The 23419-nt window shown below is 52.3% G+C and overlaps 1 protein-coding gene and 1 long non-coding RNA gene across 3 annotated transcripts in view; both read right to left on the reverse strand.

The window, feature by feature from the left end:
• Window positions 1-23419, reverse strand: part of CORO2B (coronin 2B) — a 128584-nt gene that overhangs the window by 95298 nt on the left and 9867 nt on the right. The window lies entirely within an intron of this gene.
• LOC309867176 lies at window positions 1183-4701 on the reverse strand. The gene is made up of 2 exons (XR_014313016.1): window positions 2430-4701; window positions 1183-2206 (listed from the first exon to the last, which is right to left on the reverse strand). It is a non-coding gene; the product is annotated as an uncharacterized lncRNA (long non-coding RNA).

Raw genomic sequence — 23419 nt, forward strand, 5'->3', positions numbered from 1 at the left:
TTGGCGACTCAGAGTTGCAGTCCGGGGACAGAATGGTCCGTCTAAGGTCCGTTTTCACTATGACACTCTGTTTCTAGATGTGAACATTCTGGACTAGCCTGATGCCATACTGACTTCCCAAACCTGCCTCACAGAAACTGGAGTTCTTCTACTGGGGAGTAGAATATCGTACTCTGCCAGGTGATATGCCATTTGAATAATGAAAATGAAAACATCAGTTTCTTGACAGATGGGGGACCCTGGGAGAGACGTACCCTCAGGCACAGAAGATGGGCAGATCTAGTCTGAGATCAGGTGTCTACCAATAGAACTTAAAGGCACAGGGTGCTTGTGGGGAGGGGGAAAAAGGGTAGGGAGGATGTACGACCTTCAGTACATCATGTGCTCTCCAATGGTCAGTTTCAGGAAATAAGAAATGGAGGGCATACACCAAGTCTGATCTAGACATATGGTTCTTAAACAGATGCAACTCAATCAAGCGACTCATTTAAAAAGTTATTTTATTTTATTTTAAAATAATAATTGTATACATTTAAGGTGTACAACATAATGATTTGATATACATATAGGTAGTGAAATGATACCATAGCCAAGTTAATTAACATACCCATCTTTCTACAGCTACCTTGTGTGTGAGTGTGTGTGATGAGAGCACCTGAAATCTATTCTCTTAGCAAATTTCCAGTATTCGATACAATACGATTAACTATGGTCACCATGCTGTCTTTAGACCTACTCATCCTACAGAACTGCCACTCTGTACCCACTGACCATCTCCCCATCCCTCCCCCCCCCTACCCCTGGTAACCACTATTTTGCCTTCTGCTTTTATGAATTTGACTCTTTTAGACTCTACATGTAAGTGAGATCGTGCATTTTTTTTCTTCCTGTGCCTGGCTCGTTTCACTTCACATAATGCCCTCCAGGTTTATCCACATCGTCACAAGTGGCAGGATCTCCTTCTTTAAGGTGGAGTCACGCTCCATTCCACATATACAAACGCATCACAAGCATATCACAGTTTCTGTTTCCGTTCATCCGACAGATTCTTAGGATGCTTCCATATTTTGCCTATTGTATATCATGCTGTAAGCATGGAGGTTGCAAATTTATCTATTCAAGGTACTGACTTCATTTCCTTTGGCTGTGTATCCAGAGGAGGAATTGTTGGATCATATGGGATTTTTTTTTTTTTTTTAAAGATTTTAATTATTTGACAGAGAGAGACACAGTGAGAGAGGGAACACAAGCAAGATGAGTGGGAGAGGGAGAAGCAGGCTCTGGCTAAGCAGGGAGCCCAACGCAGACCTCGATCCCAGGACCCTGGGATTATGACCTGACCCAAAGGCAGATGCTTAATGACTGAGCCACCCAGGCCCCTCCCATACGGGATTTCTATTTTTAGTTTTTTGAGGAAGTTCCACACTTTTTTTCATAATGGCTGCACCCATTTACATGCCCACCAATAGTGCCTGAGGGTTTCCTCTTCTCTACATCCAAGCCAATACTTCTTATCTTTTATTATCTGACACTAGCCATCTGAACAGGTGTGAGGTGGTATCTTATTATGGTTCTGATTTGCATTTCTCTGATGATAAGTGATGGTAAGCACCTTTTCATGTATCTGTTGGCCATTTGTATGCTGTTCTTGGAAAAAATGCCTATTCAAATTCTTTGCTTACTTACAAATGAGGTTGTTTGTCTTTCTGTTGTTGAGTTGTGTTTTTTTTTAAATATATTACAGATATTAACCTCCTATCAGATATTTTCTCTCAGTCCATAAGCCCCCTTTTCATTTTGTAGATGGTTTCCTTCGCTGTGCAGAACTTTTTAGTCTGATGTAGTCCCACTTGTTTATTTTTGCTTTGGTTGCCTGAGCATTGGTATCATATCCAAAAAATCATTGCCAAGGCCAATGTAGAAGAGCTATCTCCCTATGGTTTTTTTTGTGGTTGTGGTTGTTGTTGTTGTTGTTGTTTCCAGATTGTTTACAGCTTCATGTCTTACATTTAAGTCTTTAATCCATTTTGAGTTGATTTTTATGTATGCTTTAAGATAAGGGTCCAACTTCACTGTTTGGCATGTGGATATCCAGTTTTCCCAACCCTACTGAAGAGGCTGTCTTTCCCATTGTATACATTCTTGGTGTTCTTATCAAAAAATAGCTGATTATATATGCTTTGGGTTTATTTCTGATCTCGAGCCACTCATTTTTTTTTTTTTTTTTTTAAGATTTATTTATTTATTTGACAGAGAGAGATCACAAGTAGATGGAGAGGCAGGCAGAGAGAGAGAGAGAGAGAGAGGGAAGCAGGCTCCCTGCCGAGCAGAGAGCCCGATGCGGAACTCGATCCCAGGACCCTGAGATCATGACCTGAGCCGAAGGCAGCGGCTTAACCCACTGAGCCACGCAGGCGCCCTCGAGCCACTCATTTTATTCATCAAACAATCACTGAACAAATTATGTGTGCGAGCCACAGCATGAGGACCACAGGACTGCAAAGCAGAAGAGGAGGGGGGAACACACTTCGAGAACAAACAATATTTGTCAGGCATGGAGCTGCCTGATCATTAGTGACCATTCCAGGAGCCAGTTATTATTTTCCCCACTCTAGAGACAGCAAAACTGAGGCTCAGAACTATTAGGTCATCTGCCTAAGGTCATAAAATGGTAATAGTTGAGTTGACAGCCTAACCCCAGTTAACCCACTATGTCTCATCTTCCCTGTAAGGAAAAAAGCGCTACTTTTGCCTTCAAGGAACTCAAATTCCAGTAAGTGCCTGAGTTAGACAGCTAACGGCAATGCTGGGCAGGAAGCAGGACAATGCCTGATTGATTCCGACAGAAAGATGGGGAAGGAGTCGAGGAAAAGTTGGCATGGGAACCCGCCCGAAGCTTAACTCGGATTCCAGATTCAGACTGCCGAACCCGGGGCAAGGAGGGAGGGGTGGCCTTGGCATTGTGGGTAGAGGAAACAGCACAAAAGCATGAGTGGACAGAGGGTAAAGTTCATGAGCCGTTTGGGAAAGAGCCTGTTGTTGCCGGAACAGGGGGTCTGGAGATCAGGGCAGGAGACTGGTTCGGGCAGATGGGTGGGGCCAGGCATCGAGGGGTCTTTGATGTCAAATCTAGGGTAGGCAATGAAGAGGTATTCCCAGGACCTAAGCCTGCTGCCAGCCCATCCCCCATGGGGTCAGGGAGTGGCTCACTTCTTGCTTCATAAACCAGGCACTGGAGGCCCCATGCTTTCCTGGGGGACCCTGGCTCCTCTTCTGGGCTGTACACATTCATGTTTACTGAGGGCCACTGGCTCTCTGCAGACAGGGTCTGTTTCTGACAGATTTGCAGTGCTCACCTTGTAGGAGGGACTCAGTAAAGAGTCACCTAGTTAGTTCTGAATAACAGACAAGATAATAGCCCTACCCATTTTGTTTCTGTGCCTGAGTCTCTGGCGGGGTTTCTACTAAGAAAAGTGGGGGGTGGGGGGGAGAAGTTGATTGCACAATTAGGGAGCCCCTTGGGGATGGGCTAGGGGGCCAATATAGATGATTCATGTGGATTCCAGGTCAAGCCAGCGTACTGAATGAGACCTCTTCGCACTCCCCCACCCCATTCCATCCTGTCTGCCATCACAGCCAGTGATGAGGCCCAGAAGGCCCGTCCACACCGCGTGCGGTGACAAGCCGCTCTCAGTCCCGTGTCCTCACCGATGACCCCAGCTCACCCCTGGGCAGGCTGAGCAGCAGCCTTCCATCAGTAGCTCTCAGGCCTTTGCTGAAATCTTACGCTCTGGGTAAGGAATGGTAGTGAGGAAGCCAAGGTCGGCCCAAGAAGGAGCTGGAGGCCAGGAGCAAGGAGAAGCTGGAGACTTGGATACTCCCTGACCCCACACTGACTTTTCCTCCCCGCCGACACTACTCTGGTTCAGACTCTTGTAACCACCTACTAGATGTTCCACAGGGGCCACAAACGGATCCCCTGTCCCAGAGCTCGCACAGCCAGAGCTCCCTTCAACAGACCCCGCCAGGAGAGAGATGGAAGTCTATTCCTACTGGCCTGCTGTGCGGGACTCAGGTCAACAGATCCTCTTCCCCTCTGCCCGAAAAGCCTTAAGAACGCTGGTGGATAAGGACTAATTCTCTCAATGCAGCAAATGTGGCCCTGGCGGGTGGCAAACCCCTGGTACCAGGCCCCACGCTCGGACATTCCTGTCCATATTTCTTCCCCTGTCTCCTGCCCTACCTGCCGGAGCCAAATCCCAGGCCCTCCAGAGGTGTAGGTCAACGCTGCTTGGCCCTGCTCCCTTCCCTGCTCTGCACCTTCCCACTGCTGTCGCTTGAGGACAGGGTCAGAGTCAGAGTTCTCTCTCCCCCAGTTTCAGTAAAGGCATGTTGCAACCCTTGCTGAATGGATGGGTGGAGGGCTAGGGCCATGTGCCCAGGAATGATGGCGGTGGTGACGACAACTGGAAGAGTTCCAAGTCCCCTCCTGCGGTCCCATCACTCCTGAGAAAGGGCCATTGGGAGTCTGGAGGGGAGGGGCTGAGAACAAAGCCTCGAGGCTTCAACTACTCGGGGTTCAGGGTTCTGGTTCAGGGGGTGGTCACTCTCTAGGAGAGAAGGAATTAGGAAGAATAGGGAGGGTATTTCCCTGACCTTGGTCCTCACAGCATTCTTTAAAAAAAAAAAAAAAAAAAAAAATCACTTCACGACACAAAGAGCCAAATCCTTGAAAAACAGAAATGCTCCCCAACACACACACACACACACACACACACACACACACACACACACACACACGAAGGTGGAGAGGGCCAGGATCCCTGCCAGTCAACGGGCCAGCTGGAAGATCAGGCTGCACCCATTGGCCTGACCAGGGGAACGGAGCATGGGGAGGGAGACCTGCCTTGCTGGCTCTTTCCTCAGGAGGCCTGGAAACTGTGACTACCATTGTTGGGGTCGGGCCGTGGCAGCCAGTCATAGGAGGCCAAACCTGTTTTGCTCACCCTGAAGACTGTGCAGCCCACATCACACAGGACAGCCTCCAACTTCTGGCTCTGGGCCTGTGGTGGCTCTGGGGAGGCTGCCAGGTCTGGTGGGGGCCGAGGGGTGTAAGTCCACTCAGCAAGGCAGCCTTTCAGTCCAGAAAACTCTCTACGGAGCTGTGGAGAAGCTGCAGCGGAGCCCCGGGATCCCCCATTCTCCAGAACTCCCCTTCATGAAGTGCACGCCCAAGTTTTGACTGGAAGATGATAAAGACCATGAGGGTCTCAAGAAAGCTGCTGATAGGTGTGCCTGGGTGGCTCAGTGGGTTAAAGCCTCTGCCTTCGGCTCAGGTCATGATCCCAGGGTCCTGGGATCGAGCCCCGCATCGGGCTCGCTGCTTGGCAGGGAGCCTGCTTCCCCCTCTGTCTCTGCCTGCCTCTCTGCCTACTTGTGAACTCTGTCTGTCAAATAAATAAATAAAATCTTAAAAAAAGAAAGAAAGAAAGAAAGAAAGAAAGCTGCTGATATGAACACGGGGTAGTGTCTGCTCCTGGAGATTTAGTCGGACTCACCTTCTAGAAAGCCAGAGAAGCACATCTTAGAGGGGGCTGTGAGATGGCTTCCATGTCCTCTCCCCCTTAATCTAGGTGTGGAAGGGACACTGTGTGGTTCTGAGGTTAGGTCACAAAAAGCCATGAGTCTTCTGTGTTGTTTGCTGGGGCACGTGCCTCTGAAGCCCCGAGTCATGAGGTAAAAAAAAAAATCGGACAACTCTAAGGCCGCCACGTCATGAAGCAGCCCAAGCCACACAGAGCTGCCCGTGTAGATGCTCCAGTCCCAAGCCCCAGATAGGCCCACCATCAAGTCAACCTCATTCAGGCACCAGATATGAGACTGAAGAAACTTCCAGATGATTCCAGCCCCTGACATGTTCAAGTCACCCCTCCTCCTCTGCATTATCCTAGCTGGGAACCTAGATGTTGTAGAAGAGAGACAAGCTATTCTCTCTATTCTTTGTCTGAAAAATCCTGACCCACAGAGTCCATGAGGCTCCTTGTTAACCCTTCCCTTGACTCCAAAAAAACCCCGGTATGTGTCTTTACCCTGGTAAGCCAGAGAGAAAGCCAGGAGACACTCAGAACATGGGAGAAGGCTCCTTTTTGTAGTGCTCTGCAGTTTGGGAACATCCTTTCCCTGGCTCTGAATCATACCCAGTTCATGAAGCTTGAGGGGATCCGAAAAATGTCTCCTGTGCCCACTTCTCTGCTCAAGAAACCACCCTTTTTCTGGAACCAGCAGAGACTAACCAGAGATACTGGGAGATACGTAACTCCGCATTATGCTCCAGATTTCTCTGTCTGTCCCAGTTTCAAATATTCTGCCTGCCCTCTGTACCCGTGAGCTAGCAAAACATCCCCATCATTTTGGTGTTTCTACATCCAGCCTGCATTTTCTTTTCTTTCTTTCTTTCTTTCTTTTTTTTTTTTAATAAAGATTTTATTTATTTATTTGACAAGACAGAGATCACAAGTAGGCAGAAAGGCAGGCAGAGAGAGAGGAAGGGAAGCAGGGTCCCCGCTGAGCAGAGCGCCTGATGTGAGGCTCGATCCCAGGACCCTGGGATCATGACCTGAGCTGAAGGCAAAGGCTTTAACCCACTGAGTCACCCAGGCACCCCTCTTTTTTTTTTTTTTTTAAAGATTTTACTTATTTATTTGACACAGAGAGAGAGAGAGAGAGAGATCACAAGTAGGCAGAGAGGCAGGCAGAGAAAGAGGGGGAAGCAGGTTCCCTGCTGAGCAGAGAGTCCCACACAAGGCGAGTGGGAGAGGGAGAGCAGGCTTCTGGCCAAGCAGGGAGCCCGATGCAGGACTCGATCCCAGGACCCTGAGATCATGACCTGAGCCAAAGGCAGAGGCTTAAAACCCACTGAGCCACCCAGGCGCCCCAATCTGCATTTTCTACATGGCCTCTTCCACCCAGAATCCGCTCAGAAGTCCTGCAAACTGTGTGCCAGAATTGGGGGTATGGAAAATATTTCCGTTAAGGAAAGTGACTGACCCACAACTCTTCTATTCTGTTCCACAGGGTGGGTGCCTCAGCCTGCTGCCTGCATGTTAGGCTCTGTGCTGGGTACTGCAGGGCCTCAAGGCAGTTCTAGAACCAGGAACCCCAGTGCTGGAAGGGCCTCATCTGCACAGCTCAATCCAGAGGCCAAGGCCTCCACATGCCAACCTCTGGATAGCAGTTGGCACCGATGACCATTCCCCTCCTTGACTCTCCTTTGGCCACACCTTCTCAGTCACCTCTGGGGACTTTTCCTGTCCCCAGTCTCAGCAAGGTTCAAACCCAGCCTGTCTTCTTTCACCTTGACCCATATAACCCGCCCCTGGATTGCCTGGGAGCTCTGAACAAACGCTGGTGGGACCCCACCCAGAGATTCTGATTCACCTACCAGGAGGGACCTCCACTGATGCTAACCTTGTCAAGGGTGAGACCCGCTGTCCTGCCTCAGGTCACCCACACTCCGGGATCACACACCATCGACAAGCTGATGGCTCTGCAATTCCTACCCCGGGCCTGGGCCCCATTCCTGAACTTCTGACCCATCCATTCGGATTCTCCCAGGTGTGCTTGACCCGACACGTGGGGACAAACTATGAATCTTCTCCCCACCTCTCTCTGCTCCTCCTCTGCCACCGCGACTCGCAGTAACAGAAACTTCCACCCACCCAGCAGATCAGCCCACAAACCTCAGAGCATCTCTGAATCCCCCACCCCACTTCTTCCCCGTCCACCTCTAAGGTCAGTCCACTCTTCCTCTCTTTGGTTTTCCACAGCGATAATCACGGTGTGCAGAAAAACTGTATCCTTCCTTTTTCGCTTCGCATGAACATTATTCCACATTGTTGTATCATTTTGATATTCTAATTTTTAACGGCTGCAAAATGTTCTATTGAATAAACGCTGCCTAATTTACTTAGCCAGTCTCATATTGCGAAGCCTTTATTTTGCTTCCAATCTTTTGTTGTTATAAATAATGCCATGATGAGCACTCTGATGCATAGAGCCTTTCCCTGCCTTGGGATTATTTCTTTTGGATGGGTTCCCAGAAGTGGGATTACTAGGTCACAGGATATGGACATTTTTATGGCTTGTGATGCATGTTGCCAAACTGCTTTTCAAAAGGCTGACACTCCTTTACTTTTATGTGCCTTTGATAATGGCTTCTACAGCGCTGGAGGACAGTGCCACAGGACCTAGGACAGCCCAGGGCAGCTCCAAGTCTGGAGTTTCTCTCTTTTTCAGAGGACTTCTTAAAAGCTTGCTTAATTTTCTCTGAACTGTCAAAATAATAAATGTACAGTATAGGGTGCCTGGGTGGCTCAGTTGGTTAAGCATCCGCCTTCGGCTCAGGTCATAATCCTACGGTCCTAGGTCAAGTCCCGCATCCGGCTCCCTGCTCCGTGGGGACTCTGCTTCTCCCTCTACTCTTTCCCCCTGCTTCTGCTCTCACTCTCTCTGATGCTCTCTCTCAAAGAAAATCTTAAAAGAAATAAATAAATATACAGTACAGAAAGGCAAACAGAGACGTATAACCAAACAGAACAAAAACACCTACAATCCCACTTTTGTGTAGGTTCTCAGGACCTCTGATTTCGGAATGCTAGCACAAGGAACTCCCTGAATTTACAGAGAGGTGAAATGGTGCTTTTAAGTCAAGGCTTATACACACAGAGAAGGATGGCCTTCCTGGAGTAGCCCCCTGGGAAGGACAGGCACATATTCTAACCACAACGTTGAGAGCAAATCACCATTTTTTTTTTTTTTTAAAGAAAGAAACTAAATCACTTTTTAAATTCCTGGAGTGAAACCCTGCTTAGGACTGGCTAGGAATAGCTTCAGTGAAGGCATATCTTTGCCCTCATTAATAGGGTTCTTCTCCTTAGCCACAGTCAGAGTCATTCAGACACAAGCTTGGTCCTTCCAAGGTGGGGAAGATGGTTTGCAGGGGGAAGTAGGGGGAGGCTGGACCCCCTTAGAAGCTGGTCCGGAAAGCTGCTCCCAAGTAGGTTCCAGCACGTTCTGAACAACGGCTGGAGCCCCTGGCATGCGTGTGACATGTGGGGACACCCGCATGACATCACTGACAAGCAGACACAGTGAGGATGAAGGGGGCAGCTGTGTTTGCGGGGGACTCACTAGGCGCCAGGCTCAGTACTCACTGCTTCAGTATGTAAAAAACCCCACACTCACAATGCTACTTGTACAACAAGGGGTTAACCATAGCGACCATGGTTACTATCTCCATTTACAGATGGGAAAACTGAGAGCTAAAACCTGTCCAGGACCTCCCAGCTGGAGGATCGGAGGGGCCAGGATGTGGATCCCAGCAGTCTGACCTCACAGCCTGGCCCCTTGTCCTGAAGGTCCAGAGTGCGCATGTTCTCCTATGAGCCCCGGAAGAAGACCTGAGGCCCTTCGGAATTCCTCCCCCCATGTTCCGTCTACCTTGACCTCCCACCTGAGTTCCCGCAACCCTGTGCGTGCTCACCGGCTAGCAATGCCGAAACGGAGGGCCACAGGCCAGCTGGCTCCGGAGGTGGGAGTCTGGTTGACCTGGTGGGCTCACACAGCTTTTCCTCTGGGCGCCGTAGGCTCCCTCCTTCCCATAGAACAACAGCCCTACAGGATTAGGGCCCCACCCTTCTCACCGGGGGTTAAGGTTTCCACATATGAATGGGGGCGATAGGGGATAATCCCTTCAATACGTGCCCCTGGATGTGCTCAGGGAGACGCAGAATGCTGACATCCAGGGGACCCTGCACCATCCCTGTGGCTCATTCTGTCCCGCCTCCCATTAGCTTCCTCCTCAAGCATGCCTTTGTGTAACTACTTTATGATTATCGGGAGGTTCCAGGCCAACGGTCACTGCTCCGCGCTGTCCTCCCATTCATTCATTCAACTCATTCATTCCTTGAGTCAGTCACTTGGCCACCGGGCAGCTAGTTTAGTATCCCAACACCTGCTAGAAGCTGGACACTTGTTGGCCTGGGACTTTGATGGGGGCACCAGTGCCCAAGACAGAGAGGCAGTTCTGCCTCCGAAAGCTGCCGACCTGTCTCCTCTCCCCCCTCAGCCCCGGCCACCTGACATCTGTCACCTCCCATCCCAAACCCACACTGGGCAGGAGGCTCTCCAGCACCTTCCCGCTCAAGGGAAACAGGTGTTAATCCAACGAGCCAGCTGTTTCTAAGCAAGAGACTGCCAAGCTCCGTGTCCCTTCCCCGAAAATAAAATTACACGCATCCCAACAAGAGATGTAACTGTGTGTACGCAAGATTTGCACAGGCAGGCCCTCCTTGCCCAAAAAACAAGTCCACGTTGGTGAAATATTCCCACTAGAAAACAGAAAGGAAAGGCTTCTTTGTGTTCTTGAGGAGGAAGAAGGAGGGCGTTGCTTATCTCGCTGAACCTCCCTTCGCTGAAGTGGAGAAGCTGAAACCCACAGCTACCATCCTTCCCCAACCAGGGGCAATAAAAGGAGGAGACACCATAGAGCAGGCAAACCATGGGACCCCCACCAACCGGGGCAGTAAGAGCCCCGGGGACCATGGAGATGATGGCTGGATCCTGTTTAACCTGGGACAGACGGGGACAGGCAGAAGGTAAAGGCACATATGACACAGGACAGTGAGAGCCCTTACGCTCATCTCTCTCTTGAGTGGCCTGGAATGTCTGTATGAAACCAGATAGGCAAAGTGTGTGTGCGCCCCGAGTCAGAGCCTACTGTGGGCCACACACCCCAGTCACTGCGATTCCCGCCTGGCCTCTCCCTGGTTTCCCTTCACAGCACTGAGGGTGACCTGACATGAAAAACTGGGGATCTTTATTTATTTTTAATCATAAAGGAATACACCCCCGAGTGGCCCTTTTAAACCTAAATCTGATGTCATTCCCCTGCGTAAAGCCAGTAAATTGTCCCACCCTCCACCCTCAAGATCAAGTCCGTGGTCCTTGCGAACTGGATTATGGTGGTCCTCTGTGGCCTGGGCCCCCAGCACGGCCCATCTAGGCCCCGGATGCACTCAGTTTCTTCCTGTTCCATGGGGCCTCTGCTTCTCTTCTCCGGGCCTTTGCACGTGCTGATTTCCTCTCTCTTGATCCTGTTGCCCAGTGATCACTGGGCCAAATCCTCCTCCTTTTTGGAGTTCTCTGCTCCAGAACCATCTCCTCAAGGCAGCCTTCCAATCTCCTACAACTGTGTTAGCGGCTCTTACTCCTTTGGGCTCCTCTGCTTCCCTTAGCCTATGTGCCTCACTCCATGCTGTGAGGGTGAGACCCTGCCCTCCTCACCCCCCTCCTGCCCTTGACTGACAGCTGCCACGTTTGCTGCTTTACCCTTAGGACTCACCAAAAGGCACAGCTCACAGGCAGCGCTCAGGGGATGTTGGCTGAAGGAAGGCCCAGCAACAGGCGGGCCCCACCACTGTCCCCACAGCCCTGGAGGCCAGGGACACCCCTCATCCATCACTGCATCCCTAGGGCCTGGGGCTTGGCACCCAGCAGGTGCTCAAGGACAGTTTGCGGCCTTGAGGGGAGTGGGTACAGAGAGACAAGCAGAACACTCTACTTTCTGGGTGGATTTCTAAATCTTTACTCCTGTCACTATTTGCACCCCCAGAAACTTGCCCACCGCCCCATCCCTCGAGGGAGACACACATCACAGATTGCCAGTGCCCGAGAGGCTGGCTGGAAAGTGTCCTGGTCCTTTTGATTAAAAGTCGGACAGGCAGCCTCCTCCCCACTCATTCCTCTGTCTCCAGGTCATTTCTGGTAACTGAGAGTCAGCAGGACAGAGGAGAAGGAAGTGCAGTGGCTGTGGAGAGATTGCTGGGTTTGCATCCCCCACCCCCCACAACCCTCCTCCCACACTAATCTTCCCCCGTGGGGGACCAGGCACAGAAGGGCCCAGCAGCTAGGAGGCTGGGCGCTGGGCCAGGCTGTCCCCCGCTCGCTATCTTCATTTCTTCTCGTCTCCTTTTCATTCCCACTCTTTCCCCAAAGGCCCAGGCGTCCCTCCCTCCTCAGGAGGGAAAGGCAGAGGGCTGTCCCCTGGCTGTCACCCGCAGTCACGGAAGACAAGGTCTCCAAAGGCCCTGGGGGCCACATCAACAGAGAAGCTTAGGGTAGGACTGAGGGCAGAGAGAGGCTGCTAGCAAAGATCCCTTTTTCTGTCTAAGCCCTCTGGGGGCACCATATCTGAAGCTCCAGAGAGGAAAGCAGAAGGTTACCTATGTTAGAGGACTTCGTCACCTGGTATGAAGCGAACCTGATGTATACTGGGCCAAGTCCACTCCTGGGCAACTGTGCTGAAAAATATGCATGAGGGGCAGACCAAGCACAGTGGCAAAGGGGGTTGGCAGAGAGAAGTTCCAGGAAGGCTTCCTGGAGGAGGTGGCCTTTCAGTCAGGCCTTCAAGGAGGAGTGCCACTTCCACATTTTAGAAAGTTTGCAAAACAGATGACAGTCAAAGCAGTGGAATTTGGGGTACATTCATATGTTCTAGATGAAGAGGTGTTTATTTGATTGTGGGACAAGGACAACCCCCCAGCCTGCAATGAGGCTGAGACTGAAATCATCTGAGTGCCTTTTATCCCTGCACCATGGGTGAGGGGAATTATGGACCCATCCCAAAGGTCTGCAGAGTTGCCTCCATCCTTGCTCCCCAGCCCCTGGTCCCGGGTTGGAGAGGGCCTCCACCAAGCAGCAGGGACAGTCTACACAGAGAGACAGGCAGAGACCCCCCCTAGCCCAGGGCTGCGTCTCCAAGGACGCAGCTCATTACCACGCATCCCTTGTTGCCATGGAAACTCCCAACCCACAGAGCCTGGGTAAGAGTTCCTGAATTCACTCCGGCCTGGAGCACAATTAGACAAGATGAATTTTTGAGTTGGAGCATAATGAGACCCGGACATCCGGAAAGCATATGGCAGTCTCCCAGGGGACGGCAGAGCCCCCAGGGTAGCACCCCGCTCTGAGGAGGTCACCAGGCCACCGCCTTTCTTAGGCGGGAGGTCTGGGAGGCCCTGGGGAGCACTTCCCCCCTTTAGAATTCTTCAAGGGCAGCACAGCTGATAGCGGTGCTGGGGGGATGGGAGGAAGAAGAATAAGCTCCCTCTATCTGTCCCAGGCCCTTCTGAGGTCAGGGTTGGGAAGCTTTATTCTGCGCCATTTAATAGGTTCGCCAACAAATGCATCTCACGTGGCTGAAGTCTCACAAGCACAGAATAGAGTCCTCTCCATGCACAATACAAAAATGTCATTCAAAAATCTCCACTCGAACATATCCGGGGCCAGGCACGAGAAAGGCGTCATAGGATCCGCGGCATTGTGGACTCCCTCCCACTCAGGACATGGGGCTCGCCCTCTGGTGGAGAAGGTAGGGGGTCCCCGCAGAGCTGCGACAGAAGAACAGTTTGGAGTTGAGGAGAGATCAGAGAAGCCTCCCTGGAGGAGGTGGCATTGGGCCCATTGGCTGGGCCTTGAAATCAGGGATCAGGAGGCCTTTGGAGTACCAGGAGCAGAAAAGCACGAGCTAAATTTGGGGGCAGCAAGCACACCAATGTGGCTAAGGGGAAGGGTGTGGGCAGGAACCAAGGAGAGCAATGTGGTCAGAGAGGGAAGGCTTTGCACACCCAGCTAAGCAGCCTGGGTGGTGGGAAGCCAAAGAATCCTACCACTCCGGTAGACAACGGACTCCAGGAGCACAGGCTGGTAGAGCTTTCCTCCTTCCTCCATCCCCTCATCTGGGGAAGCCCAGGCCAGCTTAGGCCTAAAGCCAGAACAGGCTCAGAGCAGGGCCGCCACAGCTTCCATCCCCCTAGCTCCCGACTCCCAGCATCCCTCAAATAGTGTCACCCTTCCAAGGCTTCCAGAAGTTCTAGGCAGAATGGGAGCTTGCTCCCAGCAAGGCTCCTACATAAAACCCCAGCGTTCTAGACACAGACCAGGTGACAGATGAGCCCCTGGGTGCCCAGCGAGGAGCCCAGCATCAAGAGGGGAAGGGAGTGGGAGGATAGGGTCTGCAGCAGGAGTTGGGGAGGAAAGGCAGAAAGGCCCCCGGGCCTGGTGGGCTCCAGGAAGGGACGCTTGCCAGGGACTTGCCTCCGCCTGGCTTCTCTAAGGTCCAGGCTTTAAAAAAAAAAAAAAAAAAAAAAAATCAGGCCTCTTGTCCTGAGAAAATTGGATCAATTTTTTACCAGGAGGTTGCTATTAGCAAAATCACTGATGCAGCAAGACAGAGAAGCAGAGACGGTAAAACTTCCTGTTTGTTCTCTCTCCCTCCCTCTCAGCCCCCTCCCCCCTTGCTCTCTCTGGCCAGGGACTCCGCTCGTTCCCGGGAGCCAGGACACCCCAATTCCAGCTTGCTATTGTCCCTTTCCTCCTGAGCTTCAGCCTCTGGGGGATCTGATTTTCTGAAACTGAAAATGCTCTCAGAGCCCAGTCTGTGGAATAGGTAGATGGTCTGGCTGAAGGGGACGGATCGGAGATAGGGCCCCTGATGGGAGCTGGCCCCTCCCAGGATCCCCAGTGCCCTACTGACTTCCACATCGTACCCGCTTCCACCTCCAAAACGTCATCCCCATGTCCTGTTTCCTCTTCAGCCCTCCCTGGCTCAGGGCCCCTGGCGCATCAGCACGACCCCCCCCCCCCCCGGTCTGCTGCCCACCCAGAGCAGTGGGTGTAACTGGAGCCTCCGGGAGTGGGGCAAGATTGGCGCCACAACCGAGAGCTTTTTGTTCATTTGGTCCTTTTTTTCCCCCTTGATGGGAGGGAAACAGAAATCAGGGAGAAGCTGTGCGTTAAATATACTATTTTTTTTTAAAGATTTTATTTATTTATTTGAGAGAGAATGAGTGAGAGAGAAGAAGGTCAGAGGGAGAAGCAGACTCCCCAAGGAGCTGGGAGCCCGATACGGGACTCGATCCTGGAAGTCCGGGATCATGACCTGAGCCCAAGGCAGTCGCTCAACCAACTGAGCCACCCAGGTGCCCAAATATACTATTTTTGAGGGACAAAATGGCAACCAAACTGGCTAAAGGGCCAGTGCTTCAAGGATGGGTGGAACGCTGGCTCCATCAGCTTCGCAGCTGTGTGGGCTGGGACACACAACTCTCCAAACCTCAGTTTTCTCATCCATAAAATGGACATAACAGCAGCCCGTGCCAAACCCCCCCACCCCTCCATCTCACAGGCTGTTGAAAGAATGTTAATGAGAGGCACACAGAGCAACTAGCATAGTCTGGAACATGCTCAGAACCAAGTAAACATTGATCATTACTATTTTGTTACTAGCGAATTCAAATCCTATAGCACCTTCCTCCTCGCCTCCCCAGCCCTGGCCAACCCAGAGCAGAGCACAGCAGCCTACAAGGCAGCTGCCTCACTTTCCTCCTCCCTTCTCCTTGACCTGAGACGGCTGAGCCTCTTAATTGCTCTTTGGTTTTCCTCCACTTGAAATGAGCAGGGCACCAATTCCCCGCAGGAAAAAATAAATATGCTTCTGCTCAAAATACTAATGAGGTTGGACGCCAGGTGAGGCGGGCAGGGGAGGCCGGCCCTGAGGACTTTGCGAGAACCCAGCAGGCCCTGCGGGAGGCCGCAGCCCAGTTTGGAGCATCCTCTAGAGGCCAAGAGGGATGTGAGGTTCTGGTTTTGCTTCACTGGCCCCAGGCCAGGGGAAGGGCTAGCTCCGGGGACCCATCGTGGCAGGGGGGTGCGAGCCCCCGTGGTCATGTCCCGTGGATGCATAGAGACAGTCCTCCTCTGAGCAGCTCCTAGAAGAGCTGACAGCCATCTCCCCCTCCTCCCACCCAGTCACCAGACAGAGTCCTCTGCCCTGGCTTAGACCCTCATCAGCTCAACGGGGCTGCTGGGCTCCAGACCTCCAGCCTTCTTTCCCGCCTCCTTTCCTGCCTTCCCTAAGCAGTCATTCTCAAGCAGTCAGTCAACAAACATTACTGAGCAGGAGGCACCCTGTGGGAGGAGGAGAACTCAGTGTGACCCAGACCCAGCCTCAGCCTCCTTCTGACCCTCTCCCTTCACCATGCCCCAGACTAGGGCCTCTGTCCGTGGTTCAGCTACAGGTGGCCTTCTCCTCAAAGCCTTGAGCTTTCTGCTTTCAGCCAGAAAGTTCTTCCCAGATTCCCTGGGGCTCCATCCCTCCCCTCATTCCACTCTGGGTCTCCACATCCCCTTTCAGAGCCACCCTATTCACAATAGCTCCCTGGCCCCCACTGCTCCGCCCCTGACCCCAAAGCATTTTTCTTAATGGCGTTAACCATCCCCTGACATTTCTGTTCTGTCCTGTCTCCCAAGCCTCCAGGGCCAGTCCCCTAAGTGGGCTATCACCTGGATGGTCTTTCGTATTCAGATTCAGATCGTCCTAATCTGTTCTAATCCTAACTGATGTTATTGACTATGACTTCTTATAAGGTCCCCCATGAGATACAGGAAAAGCAAGCCAGTGATGAAGCTGGGAATAGAAACCTGGCCCTGGGAGAAGCCTTGGAAGCCCTGCCCCAGGGGCCAAACTGGGGACAGGGCTGCTGGTCCCTGGAGTGTGCACAGCAGATGACCTGAGGCCTGCCTGGTCCGGACACAGAGCTGCAGAATTTCACAGCAGGTGACCTGGGGCCTGCCAGAACCCAGGCACAGAGCTGCAGAATTTCACATCTGAAGACAAGGCCAGTCCCATGGTCAGGGGAAGTGCAGCCTGGCCCCTTGGTGCCTGCAACTCCCAGGGGATAGAAACCGGACAGCCGTGTCCCCTTCCTGGGAGGAAATCCTGCCAGAATTCTCAGGGACACATGCGTGGGACTCAGCTGGAGGAGGAAGGAGGGAAGGGGTCCCAGGGTGGGCCTTGGTCCTGGGAGCATTCCCCCTGGCCTGATCCCACAGGCCACAGCTGCCGGCTGGGCTGGCCCTTCAATCCTGTCTCCTGTCAGTTCTCTGGCTTTGAACATTGCATAGCTGGGACTTTCGCAGGGTGAAATGCTCCGTCCACCTCTTCTTATCCATTCCACAGCTCATCTGACTCTCCAAATACTGGCAAGAGACAGACAGAACTGGATTGATATCTCTCCCTTTTCGGAGCTGGAAATAAAGACCCAGAGAGGTTAAGCAACTTGCCCGAGGTCACACAGCATGGTAGAGGCAGAGTCCAGAACAGAAATTAGGCTGAGATTTCAGTTGTTATTATTTGGAGTCACCAAGAAAGCATGTGCTGAATGGCTTTCTTGGGACCAGAAGCAGGAGGTTGAGAGGGCTTTCTGTCCCCTCCAGAAATCCCCGCCCCCTTCCTTTTTGCAGGCACACAGGCTCTGTCTGGCTTCAAACCCAAAGAAATTCCTTTCTCTGCTCATTGGCTCTCAGACACGGGAAGCAGCCCGTTCCCTGCGGCTTCTTCCCTGGAGGATACGTTCAATAAACAGAACCCCTTTCTCATCTTCCTGCTTAAATATTTCAGGAGGCGGAGAAACAAACAGATCTGCATTTGGTCTGCTTCTGGTCACTCAGAAATGGGGGCTCCTCCGCCACGGGCAGGACCCTCACCACTCCTACCCCTGCAGTGTCTCCCAGAGGCCATGGGAAATAAAGGGTGGCAGGCACAGCCGCCTTCCTGCACAGGGTGTGCACCTGGGTTGGGGAACCTGCTGGGAGCAGGAGAATATAGACCCGTTTTTTGTTTTTTGTTTTTTCACCAGAAGCATCCTCCCCCCCCCCCCCAACTGCTTGCTGTCCCTAGAAATGGGAGAACATAGTCTGTTCGGCATCTGTTGTTCTTGGGGACACTTTAGTGGCTGCTGCCCGAGACCACAGTGCAGGGGACCTGAGGTTCCTGCTCAGACAGGCACCACCTTCGGGGCAAGGGTACAGAGCCTCCAGGCACAGGTGGACCAGAGCTCTGGCTGGAGACCACGGCCATTTAGTGGGCCAGTCCCCCTGGGCTCCCTCATACCCTCCTTTTGTTTATTCCTTCAGTCGTTCATGGAGCACATTATTCTTGGGCAGGGAACATTGAGCAGCTCCCCTTTGCCACCAGGATTCTGACTTCTCAGACTGTCATTTCCTGTGCTTCCCAATCCCACCCCAATCCCAGCCACACCTCCCTCCACTCAAGTCACAGGGCACACTGCAGTGCTCCTGTGTGCTCCCTTCCCCTAGATGAGTCCTTCCCTTTCCTTATTGCTACCTGCCTTTGCCTTTTCTCCTCTCTCGGTTCTTTGCTCTCACCATTTGCAGGATGGTGAGTGAGACACCGCCTCCGTGAAGTCTTCCTTGACCATTCCTGGCCGCCCCACCCTCGCAATGATTCCCCTGGCCTCCCCCTCCTCCTGGATCACTGTCCCTGCAGCCACCTGGAAACTGCTCCTGGGACACCCTCACGTGTGAGGTCTTAGCGTTCCAACTCATTTACAAGCATCTAGAGAGTCAGGTGCCAGCTTCCGCTTCAGCCAGCTGTCTGAGGATTAAGGGCTGCCCCTGGACATTACTCCAGAAGGAAATTCAGCTGTAAAGACATCTTCATGCCCGTGCCCTACCTCCCAGAGATTTTGATTCTACTGTTCTGGGCAAAGGTGGGGGTGGGCTGGAGAGAAAGGACCAACTCCATCATTTGTAGGGGCCCTTGATCAAAAAGAATACAGGGTTTCAAGACAGTATCAGCAGAACATTAAACCAAGTGTCCCACGGGTCATATAATCCTGCAAAGCATTTAAATGTCCCCAGGGGATGTGTAGCCAAGCCTGGAGAACCACTGTCCCTGACAACATGGGGACACCGAAGTTTCTTGTACCCCTGAGCCCCCGTGGCAGTGCTCACACCCCTGCATGCCTGGGCCGCCCGGAGCACAAATATTTGTAGTGGGAATGAACATATGAGCGGATGGAGAGAGATGAAGCTTACACCAGAAAGCCGGGAAGGATCCTTTTTCCACTTGCTTTAAAAATCAAATATAAATATATTAAATATTAATATTGTATTATTAACAAGTAAATACAATAAGTCAATAATTATTTTGTCTAAGAAAATAAAATAAAATATTCATATTTTAACATTAATATATTAAAATATATCCAGCATGCTCATAGCACACAAACTTTAAGTGTTCAGCTTGAAAAATGTTTACCCATGCATACGTTCACCCGACGGCCATCACTCCGGAAGGTTCCTTTGTGTCCTTTCCTAGTGAATACTACACGCCCCCCCAGGTCACCAATAAAGAGTGGATAGAATTTTCATCGAAGAAGGGCTCTCGGGCTGAGCAAGGCAGCATCAGAACAAAGGGGGTATAGGAAAAGATGTGGAGAAGGTTGACCCATAGAATTCCCTGGCGTGGGAGGGTCTGATGTTTACACCAAATGACAGGGAATAAGCCAAAGTTTCGATCGGCTGAGCTACTTGCTCAAAGTCACAGGGCCAGCTGTGGCAATGCCAGGACTCGAACTCTGATCCTCAACCCCCAAGTTTTTTGGCTTTTTTTTTTTTAAGATTTTATTTATTTATTTGAAAGAGAGAGTGAGAGAGAGAGCACAAGCAGGGGAAGCAGCAGAGGGAGAGGAAGCAGGGAGCCCAATGTGGGGTTCAATTCCAGGACCCTGGGATTATGACCTGAGCCGAAGGCAGACAGTAAACGGCTGAGCTGCCTAGGTGCCCCATCAATGCCTGAGTTTTGTTAGCTGTTCACAACCTTGACAGTCTGGAGTATGTGTGATGCACACGTGTGCATGCACTAGTGGACGTGGCTCAGAGGGAGGAAGATGGGCCAGGGCCTGAGGCTGGACAGCAGCAGGAAGTAAGTACATCCATGAGCTCCCTCCTGCACCCAACCTTGGACCAGGGGATGTCATCTAGCTGGGGAAACAGTCCCAACCAGAGTTGGGGGGCTGACTAACCCAAGGTCACACAGCATTTGAGCTGGGCTTTAGGTGAGAGCTGCTAGAAGCCTCCTATGATGGTCTTCTCTTCATGCTGGAACCATGTCTTCCCAGCAGGAGACCTATGGCCCTCTGCCCCCTCCTTCCGTATCCTCAACTCCCAGCGCCAACCTTTCTCGTAGCCCCAGGCAGGCGGGAAAGGCCAGTACCATGGTGTGGTCCCACCACGGGTATCTCCTTGGTGGGGAGAGGGGCACAGGCAGCGCTCCCTCGCAGCCCTGCAGGAGCTACCTGCTGGGGATCTGGGCTGGGGGCCCAAACCCCTTACCCCCACCTGGCTACACCCAGGTTTTGGGAATGTCCACTCACTCTCTGCCTCTAGGGTTGGAAGAGACCACCTAAGGGCAAGTCGGATCAGGTCCCTCCCCTTACCCCCGAGCCAGGGCACCTGACATCTCTATAGGGTACAGCCCAAACCCCACCTGGCTCCCACCTGCCCCTCCAGCTTTGCTTCACCACCCCTCACCTACCCTTTCCACCCAGCCACACCCAACTCTCCCAAAATAAGCCAAACCCATGTCCCCCTTCCATGTCTTGTTCATGCCGCCCCCTCTCCCCGGAATGCCCTTCCCTCCTCTTCGTACGCTTCTGCCTACTCGGCCTTGGAGACAGGGCTACGATTTCTTCCTCCGGAGAACTTGCCTGGCCTCCCGGGTCCGTCCCCATGGCTTCAGCGCTCGGTACACACACCCCTGCCCTCCCCACACTGCTGCTCACCAGCCTCCCTTTGCCGCCTCCCTGCAGCACCTGTCCTTCTGGGCAGCCCGTCTCTGCCACTGGATGGGGGATTCCCTGATGAGAGGATGGCCTGGGGGCACCCTTTCATGCCTGGTGCCACGTGCTTCGGGCCTGGCCCACAAGTGCTCAGCAAATGCTTTTCGAATGTATCTAGCGCCTCATTTTATTTAGGGGCAAGGAAGCGGGCGGGGTTGGTCAGTGGTCGCCAGAGCAAGGCAGCGAGGGTGGAGAGGTACCCAGAACCACGGCAAGTCCTCACTGCCCCCACTCCCCTGGACACTCTGGCTCCCCGCTCCCTCACTCCTGCCTCACTTTCCTCCTCGGGATTGTCTCCCAAGTAAAGTCTAATTATTCTCGGGTCTTGCCATCTGCAGGCGGAGTCCAGTGGGTGACAGCTGCCTAAGTCAGGTATTACCCCTCTTGGGGGAATTTATATTTTAATAACATCTAAAAGGCCCATAGGAACAGAATCCTGGGTATGGTGCTGGGAGGGTGATCTTGAAGAAAGTAATCATACAGCACGATTCACCCCCACTGTCAGGCCGGGCCCACATGGGTGGTGCAGTCAGACACCCTGGGGCAGGTCCGGGTTCACCCCCCCCCAACTGGGATGCTCAGGGCTACTGCCCCTCTCTGAGGCTGGGGTGATGCTCGAGTCATGGGGTACATCCTAGATGTGACCCACGTCGCATGGGGGGCAGGCTTGGGGGACAGCATCATTCCTGCTGCTCTTCAAAAGCAAAGGTCCACGGGTTCCCCGGGGGGCCAGCAAAGGGGTGGCTTTGTTTGCAGCTCCTGAGCCCCCCCTCTCTTCCCTTCGCCCACTCTCCGTCTCTTTCTCTCCCTCTCTCCGTCTCTCCCTCCCTCCTTCCCTCCAAACCAGAGTTCCAGGGAAAACTTTGCCTTTGCCGGGAGACTTCTCAAGCCCTGATAAGGTCTGGCCAGAGGAAAGCTCTTAGCAACCCAGGCTCCCAACCCAGAGGCCCTTCTAATGGTTTCAGAGAAACAAAGGAGGAAAAGATTGGCTGCAGCCCAACATGCCAGGAGGGCTGGTTTCCAGGAGGGAGAGTGGGGTTCGTGGGCCTCTGCGGCGGCCGGAGTGGCAGCCTGGTACACAGGGTACCTGGCTGCCAGATCTCGGGGACCACAGCCCCGTGGCCAAGAAGGAGCCTCAGCACGCACTCCTCCTGCCTCTGCCAGACCAAGGCCACGACTAGGCGTGGTGCTCCTGGCTGATTACCTGGGGAGCAGAGCCTCTCCGTTCGGGTGCTCCCTGCCAGCTAGGCGAAGTTCTCCAAGTCTCATTTCTAGAACTTTCCCCCGCCACCCACCTCTGAATCAGTCCTTGGCCTGATTTCTACCAGAAGCGGAGAAAAACCCATGGAACTGAAATTCACCCAGTCTGAGCCTACCATCAACCAAAGGAAGCCTCGCTTCCTGCTCCGCCGCTTGTGCCCCCTTCAGGAAAACCTTCTGGGGTCTCGATTTTTCTCCTTTGCAAAACAGAGGTCCCATTACATCTCTATTTAGAGTTCCTTCCAGCTCCAGCGGTCCACGAACGTACAAAAGTAAGGACTAAGCCCAAGCAGGAGCAATGTTTAGGGAAGAGCTTTGGCTTCCCGGACATCCTGCCCAAACTTGCACTTCACACCGGCTACCCCAAAGTCTACACCACACCTTTGACGAGCACTGTGAAAGATACCCCAAAACATCAGACATCATCCCCCGCCTCAGCGAGCTCACAGTCAAGGCAAGGAATCAAGGTCAATCCCCATAACAACATAACTTGTTGGGCCTTTACCTGAGACTGGTGTCGTAGAGGCTGGGCAGGACAGGAGCTTGGAGAACGGGGGAATTATCTTGGATCCAGACCGTAAAAGGTCAATTTAACAGGAATTTTGGGACCTGAAATGGCCACAATCCGTAACAACCTGAGTTTGTTCTCACACACTATAATGACGATGGCAGGAAAGCAGCCCTGGGGTCTTCGGAGAACACACTGGTGATATTAAAAAGTTATCAGATGGACCCTCAGGTACACAGAAATCCCCTTTCCCAGAATTCCAAACTTTTCGGAATCCTAAATTTCCCCCACGCATTCCTGCGAAGTGATCTCTACCGGGAGGTCAGCAAGGCAGGCGTGGACAGCGTTTTCTTCACCAAGCTACACCCAAACTGCAGGAATTAAATCCCCTTGTCCCCCTCCCCAACACCTTCCTTTTCCATCAGCTGTTTCACGTCCTGGAAACTCCCCTGGATCCCAGATCTTCACGCCCCTGAAATCATTCTCAAAAAAAAAAAAAAAAAAAATGTTTTGCTGCAAATCCCTCAAGCTAGCAGAGGCTACAGCTTCCCATACACTCAAAGGAAAAGCAGGTCTGAGCTGGGGTGCACCAGGATGTATCTGGAGCAAAGGTCAAGGTCATTTGCCAGCGGGGACTCGGGGCTCTCTGCCCAGAGACTTGGGCAACACTGGGCTTTGAGACCAACTTTCCCTCACCCTCCACAGGGCGCTGGGGCCTGCGCGGATGCAGGACGATACAGATCAAGGGTTGGATGCTTTATTTGTCTCACTTTTCAAACGAAAGCAGGACATCCGATTCTTAGCCCGATTATTTGTCCCAAGCATATTAAAACACCCGAAATAGAACAGGAAGAGGGAAAAGCAACTTTTCATCTGCCCCATACCAGCC

This window comes from Mustela nivalis, assembly GCF_964662115.1.
Source record: "Mustela nivalis genome assembly, chromosome: 6".
In the NCBI taxonomy this organism is placed as follows: Eukaryota; Metazoa; Chordata; class Mammalia; order Carnivora; family Mustelidae; genus Mustela; species Mustela nivalis.